At 29.5% G+C, this 7,534-nt stretch overlaps 1 long non-coding RNA gene across 1 annotated transcript; it reads left to right on the forward strand.

Annotated features, from left to right (window-relative positions):
• The first annotated feature begins 2,300 nt into the window (after positions 1 to 2,300).
• Positions 2,301 to 7,272, forward strand: LOC143047188 (uncharacterized). The gene is made up of 3 exons (XR_012969432.1): positions 2,301 to 2,426; positions 5,476 to 5,560; positions 6,672 to 7,272. It is a non-coding gene; the product is annotated as an uncharacterized LOC143047188 (long non-coding RNA).
• The last annotated feature ends 262 nt before the right edge of the window (positions 7,273 to 7,534 follow it).

A 7,534-nucleotide genomic window follows, 5' to 3' on the forward strand; every position in this document is an offset into this window, starting at 1 on the left:
ACATGTCTTATGATTTTCAAAATCAAATTGATTGTCCATTCTGTTGTAAATATCATGCCGCTTAATTCTTCTCTGAAAGTTCAATCCCTCTCACAAAGCTGTGAATTTTATTTCACAATATTACAATTGAAAATAGTGTCACTCATTCAGTATGCTGATAGTTGTATAGTTGACAAAAATTACCATGGGGACATTTAAACTTAGAAGTAGAAAATAAACCGACAAAGCCATGACTAAAAAAAACACAAAAAGATAACAGATAGACAGACACACAATAGTACACAAAACTCAACACATAAACTAAAGGCTGAGCAACACGAACACTACCAAAAACTGGGGGGTTGTCTCAGTTGGTTTAGAGACACCCGTTAACATAAACATGAATTCATATTTATTCACACTAAAGGAATGTTGAAATTTAAAAGATACTTTTATTTATCTTGGTAGTTTTTGTCGAGCCTGCAACTTTTGTCGCAGAAAGCTCGACAGGGATGGTGATCTGGCGACAGCGACATTAGCTTACTTCTTTAAAGCTTTAAATTTTAGAAGGTTGAAGACCTGGATGCTTCATACTTTGTATATAGATGCCTCATGTTACAAAGTTTCTGTCGGTCACATGTCCAATGTCCTTGACCTCATTTTCATGGTTCAGTGACAACTTGAAAAAAAGTTAAAGATTTTTTGTAATGTTAATTTCTCTCTTATAAGTAATAGGATAACTATATTTGGTATGTACATACCTTGCAAGGTCCTCATGGCTGTCTGACAGTTTCATTTGACCTCAACCTCATTTCATGAATCAGTGAATAAGGTTAAGTTTTGGTGGTCAAGTCCATATCTCGGATACTATAAGCAATAGGTCTAGTAAATTTGGTGTATGGAAGGACTGTAAGGTGTACATGTTCAACTGGCAGGTATCATCTGACCTTGACTTCATTTTCATGGTTCAGTGGTTTTAGTTAAGTTTTTGTGTTTTGGTCTGTTTTTCTTATGCTGTATGCAATAGGTCAACTATATTTGGAGTATGGAATGATTGTAAGGTGTACATGTCTAGCTGGCTTGTGTCGTCTGACTTTGACCTCATTTACATGGTTCAGTGGTCAAAGTTAAGTTTTTCAGTTGTGGTCTTTTTTTCTAATACTATGTGCAATAGGTCAACTATATTTGGTGTATAGAAATATTTTATGCTCTATATGTCAGTCGCGCAGCTTTTATTGGACCGTGACCCCACTTTCATGCATGTTCAGTGCTAAGTGTTCAGTTTTTGTGTGTTTGGTCCGTTTTTCCTGAACTATAAGCAATAGGGCAACTATATTTGTTGTATGGAAGATTTGTTAGCTGTACGTACATGTCTGCCTGGCATGGTTCATCTGACCTTGACATCAGATTCATATGGTTAGTTGGTCAATGTTTAGTTTTCTTGATTAATGTTAAGTTTATGTGACAGTTGTAATAAAGCTTTATATTTAGGACTATCTACATTATATCTATGAATAGTAAAGGAGGCGAGACATTTCAGCGTGTGCACGCTTGTTAAAGATGTTGGTGCTACATTGTATGTTAAGGATGTACTTAGGTGATCTAAGGTAAAATTAAATAAATCGAGAAATCAAAATTGAAACTTTAGCTGGAAGAGTATTAGCTTGACTATAAAATTCTGTCCGTAGTGAAAGAGTGTCTTTAGAAATACTGTGAAACTGTTTACTCGCGTAGTGGTATTAACCATATGTGGATTCTTAAAAATTCTAAAGAACTTCTAGACAATTTTAAATCTTCGTCTTTTTCTGAAATAAGTTCTATCAAAAACTTTTGATTTTTTAATCCTGTATAGTGTTTACCACCATTCCCTATGTGAAATTGAAAAATCGCCTGAAAGAAATAGTCCACAATGCCTTTCAACATAAAAATGGAAGCATACCCTATAAATTTATTACTTTGGAATATCATAAGGCATATTTTGTAAATAGTGACAAACAAAAAAGTAAAACATGCTACACAGAAGCACAAGTGATCAGTATGCTGGAGTTTCTTTTTTTTTTTTTCTTTTTTTTTTTTAAATAATATCTTTATTGCACTTTTCTTTGCTGTTATGACAAATTACTCGACCTACAGCAGTTGGCCGAGTATCCCTGTGAATTAGTCACTGGATAACCAGGGAATTTATGCAGTGAATTCATATTTATAGATAGTTTGTTAGTTTTACAGTTCATGGTTATTACAAACATTTTACAAACTCTATTGTTTCATGATTATGGAAAGTGTACAATTTTTTCCGGTTTTGTTTCTTAAGATTAAAACTTTATGATCATTGACCTTTAACCTTATTGATGAAAACCGTTGAAGCTGTTTGATCAATTGTGCGGATTAATTTATACGTTTTATTGATACTCACGAACAACTTAAACTTAAGTTAAAAATTATATGTGGTAAGTTTCGACATTGTAAATGGAAATTCATTTGATTAAGTGTGTTATAAATGCGTTTTGAGACAAAATTCTGTACATTTTCACGAAGCATGCTGTTTTGGTTTATTACCACGTGTTCAGAAATATTGTCAACTTTTGCTACACAAATTTTATACATGAAAATATATTAAATCTAGCTATTCATGATCATATGTATCTTTTTACATCATTTAAAAATTTGCTGTTTTTAGCATTAATATATTTGTGAATTTCGTATGTGTTTAAAAATTCATTTCTAAAAACTGCATAAGCGTCTATGCCTTTTTGTTTATAATTTGATATATGAGTACTTTTATGAACTGAATATATTAAGACAGTTAGGAAGAGATTTATATCATTATACATAGGATCATGTATTTTATAGCCCAGTACTAAAGTTTTAAAATTAAAAATATGTGACCCAATTTTGATTTTGCTTACAAGTACATATATTTTCTTCCAAAATTCATGAAAGAATTGACATTTGAGAAAAAAGTGTTCGTAATCTTCAGTCAAGTTACACAAGTCACACATACTTGTTTCTTGTATGTGCCATTGTAGTAATAATTGTTTACATGGGAGGATGTAATGGAGTAATTTCCATCTTAACATTTTATATTTGTTATTTATTAAATAGGTAAAAGTAAATTGAAGCACATTATTTATTGGAGTGATTGATTCTAGATTGAAGATGTTTTTCCATTTGGAAAATCCTAGTGGTCTCTCATCATTTTTGTTATTTAAATGGTTATATATATCTTTGGATGACATATTTTCAATTAATTTTGATTTTTTGTTAACAGTCAAGGACAAGTTTAATTTTGTTTTTACAGAAGTTTTCAAAGATTTGTCAGATTTTAATGTACTAACCCATTCTTTTGGAATACAATTTTTCAATTTTAAAAGTTCGGAGATCCAATTAGTTTTTGAGGTTAGTTTCTCCAATATAACTTTTTGTGATATGTGACCTTTTTGATCAATTATATCGTTAATGAAAATAATACCATCTTTTATCCAATTTAGGTAAACTAAACATTTTCCTTTAAATTTTATGTTTTTATTACCCCACAACATTTGCTGCCTAATATTTCTAAAATTTATGATGGGTGTATTACTTGATAGTGTATTATTTGCTTCTACCAGCTCTTTAACATGTTCAAGTAAAATGAGGGTAGTATATTACTTAAATTAGGTAATGATTTTATGTTGTCAGGCATCATATGAAATATAAGGTTGTTTTTACCAAATTTATTGAAATAATATGTTGGAATGACTTTCCAATTAGCAAATTCTTTTGCGGTTAATCGTTTAACCCATGAAATTTGTAATGCATTCAAAAAGTAATCAATGTCTGTCATTTTTAGACCTCCATTTGTGTAATCTTTGGTAAGTGTTGAATGTTTTACCTTTTCTTGTTTATTATTCCATATAAAATTGTATATGAGTTTTTTAAAATCTTTAATGTACATTTGGGGTATTGAAACAACCGAAGCTAAAAAAGTAAGATTGGGTAAAATAAGCGACTTAACAACTGTTATTCGACCTATCATTGTTAAATTTCTTTTTTCCCAATCAAGTATTAATTTTTTTGACTGTTTCATTGTTTTTTCAATATTTAATTTGTCACATTCACTTTTATTTAATCCAAAGTAAACACCTAAACTTTTAATTGGTTCCTTGCTCCAGTGTATATTTTCAATTTTTTCTTTACAATGTTTAAGTCTACCCAACCATATACCTTCTGTTTTAGATTTATTCAGTTTTAAACCAGAAAGCGTTCCAAATATTTCTATTAGGTTCAATGCTTGGTGAATTTCATTTTTAGAATTGAGAAAGAGGGTTGTATCATCAGCTAATTGGGAAATTTTTAGACTATGTGTTTTTTCATCTAGTTTAATTTGAAATCCTTTAATGTTAGAATCTTGTCTTACTCTACAGGCCAAGATTTCAACTGTTATTACAAAAATAAGAGAACTTAACGGACATCCTTGTTTTATACCACGGTGAAGTCTATAGGTTTCTGAGATCCAGCCGTTTTTAGATAGGCATCCTTTAGTATCATTATATAAAGTTTTTACCCATTTTAAGAAGGAAGGTGGTACTCCAAATTTTAATAGGGATTCATACATGAAGGGCCATTCTAAAGAATCAAAGGCTTTGGAAAAGTCTATGAACAATAAGATTCCTTCTATATTAAATTTTTCTGAGTAATCTTTTATATCTTGAATCTTGCGAATATTAAAACCTATGTACCGATTTTTAATATATCCATTCTGATCACTATGAATAATTTTGGACAACACTAGCTTTAATTGCTGCACTAAGGCATAGGCCATAAGCTTAGTATCTACATTTAATAAAGTGATTGGCCTATAGTTGTCTAATGATAATGGATAATTTTTTTTATATAATAAGGAAATAACACCTATTTTTTGGAGTGTTGTCATTTCTTCTTTTTCATAGCATGTATTAAATACTTTTACTGCGGATTCTTTTATGTATGACCAAAAGGTACGATAAAATTCTACACTTAAACCATCTAGTCCAGGGGATTTATTTAGTTTCATATTAAATATAGCATTTGTACATTCTTCTACTGTTAGGTTGCCCCCCAATAGTTCACTCTCAGTATTGGATAGTGAGTGATCTATCTTTGTTTCACTTATATAATTTTTTATTTCAGAAGGATCTGGTTCAGTACTTTTATATAAATTTTGGTAATAGTTTTTCCCAAGAATAAGAATATCGGATGCATCTGTAACTATGTTACCTTGATTATTTTTGAGGGCAGAAATAGTTTTCTTAGTTTGTCTTGATTTTTCAAGACCCAAAAAATATTTTCTGTTTTTTTCCCCTTCTGCCCATTTGACTCGGGATCTGATTTGTGCACCTCTAGTTTCTTTTATATATAAATTTTGTAAATTGTTTTCTACATTATTTATTTCTATTTTAGAATGTTCAGAATTACTTGATTTTTTGTATAAGAATTTTAACTTATTTTCTAAATGTTTAATTTCATTTTTACTTTCAGCAGCCTTTTGTTTGCAGTATGTAATGGTTGCCTCCCTTATTCAGTTTTCAGAATGTCCCAAGTAACTCGAGGATCGTTATTTTTGGTGAGTATTATTTCTTTATGGGTGTCAATTAATTTAATTATTATTTCTTTGTATTTTGTATCATTCAGTATACTGTTATTTATCTTAAAGAATCCTTTGCCTTTATTTTGCGCTTTAAGTCTTATTTGTAAAGAGATCGCTTGATGATCTGTATGTGATATTAGTGCAGGTCTTATGTCTGCTGATATTATGTGAGGTCTTATATCTGGGCTTATTAGAAAGAAATCAATTCTGCTTGCAAGACTTCTATTGTTTTTTCTTCTCCATGTAAATTGACTGCTGTTTTGATTTAGTTCTCTCCAAATATCAATAAGTTTATATTTTTTTATTAGTTGCTTTAAACTGTTAACAGGTTTATTTTGATTATTAGGGCTAATACTTTTTCTATCAAATGAAGTTAAACTTTCATTCATATCAGTCCCCCCATTATTAATATTCCTAAGCGGTTATTACTAATGATATTGTTTACTTTTTTGAAAAATGAGTTTCTATTTCGACGAATGTTTGGAGCATATATATTCAGTAGTGTAAAGATATTACCATCAAGTTCTATATTAATGAGTATTATTCTTCCATCATTATCTCTAGTTTCATTAATAATTTTATGTTTTATGTTTTCTTTTATAAGAATTGTTACGCCTCTTGATTGTGAATTTCCGTAACTATGTTAAAGTTTCCCTTTTATCTCATTGTTTATACCATTTTCATGTTTTTCAATAAAATGTGATTCTTGTATAAATAAAATATTACACTTTTGGTTTTTGCACCATAGGTTTAATCTCTCTTTTCTTTTTGCCCTAAGCCTTGACAGTTTAGGGAACATATATTTAGTTTTTCACTCATTATAGATATAATTCATTTCTATATTACACATATCTTCAGAATTATACAACAGAGACAATAGGTTGAGCTTAAAAAGTAAATAAGTTGATGTCATATTGTTAATATACACATTGAAATTGTTTACATACACATATAAATCATATAGATGAGGGTTGATTTCTAAATTACATAGTATCATGTGTTTAAAACCAACATTAATGAGGATGAACTTTATGTTGTGTGTGATAATCATATACTTGTTTACATGTATGTTTATTTTTCTTTTCAGGTTGAGATATCTGTTGCATAGATGAGATTTTGCATTTTGCACAAGTTTACTTTTTGGAGTTTCATGATACGTAAATGGGAGTGTTTTTCTCCCAGCGTTATGAAGACTGTGATTTTGGATATGAAGTAGAAGCATAATGATATGACAACTTAACCATGATGACTGTTTTTTCCTGTTCTCTTTGCTCAACAATTTTAATTTGTTTTTGAATATCCTGTGAATATCGAGGAAGAAGTGCACAAGAAGATGAAATATTTGTGCAGTGTATAATCTACATTTGATTGGATTTAACAGACATAATAGTATTGGATTTGTGATAATGTTTGGACTATGTGTGTGTGAAAATTTAATTCTAGAATTTCTCTGATCTAGTGTGAATGCCTTAGCATAAGGAACTGCTGATGTATCATAACTCGTTTTTTGTATAATTTTTTTTTTGCGGATATTGTTTACAAAACATTTGAAAGTTGCGATCCAGCTTTTATTATGACATTTACATGTAGTTGGCGGATATATGGAAATTTGTTTGTCGTAAAATGAATTGTTAATTTTAAAAAAATGAGTGCTTTTCAATATCAAAAATAAATTACATGTATACCTATATTTTTGTATTACTCTTTCATGGGAATATGTATAATCTACTATTATACCATATCCGTTTTTTTGTTCATTTTTTATAATATAGATAAAAACAACAAAAAAGACAAAAATAACATATATAAATTTACATACACACATGATTATTTAAAAGAAATATTTGGGTGTTAGCCACACAAAAAAAGGGGGGGAATAAAAAATACAGTTTGTTTCTTTAATCAAACTACATTGACCTGAATTTATATCGTTTTCAAATGAGTTAATGC

This window comes from Mytilus galloprovincialis, chromosome 10 (genome assembly GCF_965363235.1).
Source record: "Mytilus galloprovincialis chromosome 10, xbMytGall1.hap1.1, whole genome shotgun sequence".
NCBI lineage: Eukaryota > Metazoa > Mollusca > Bivalvia > Mytilida > Mytilidae > Mytilus > Mytilus galloprovincialis.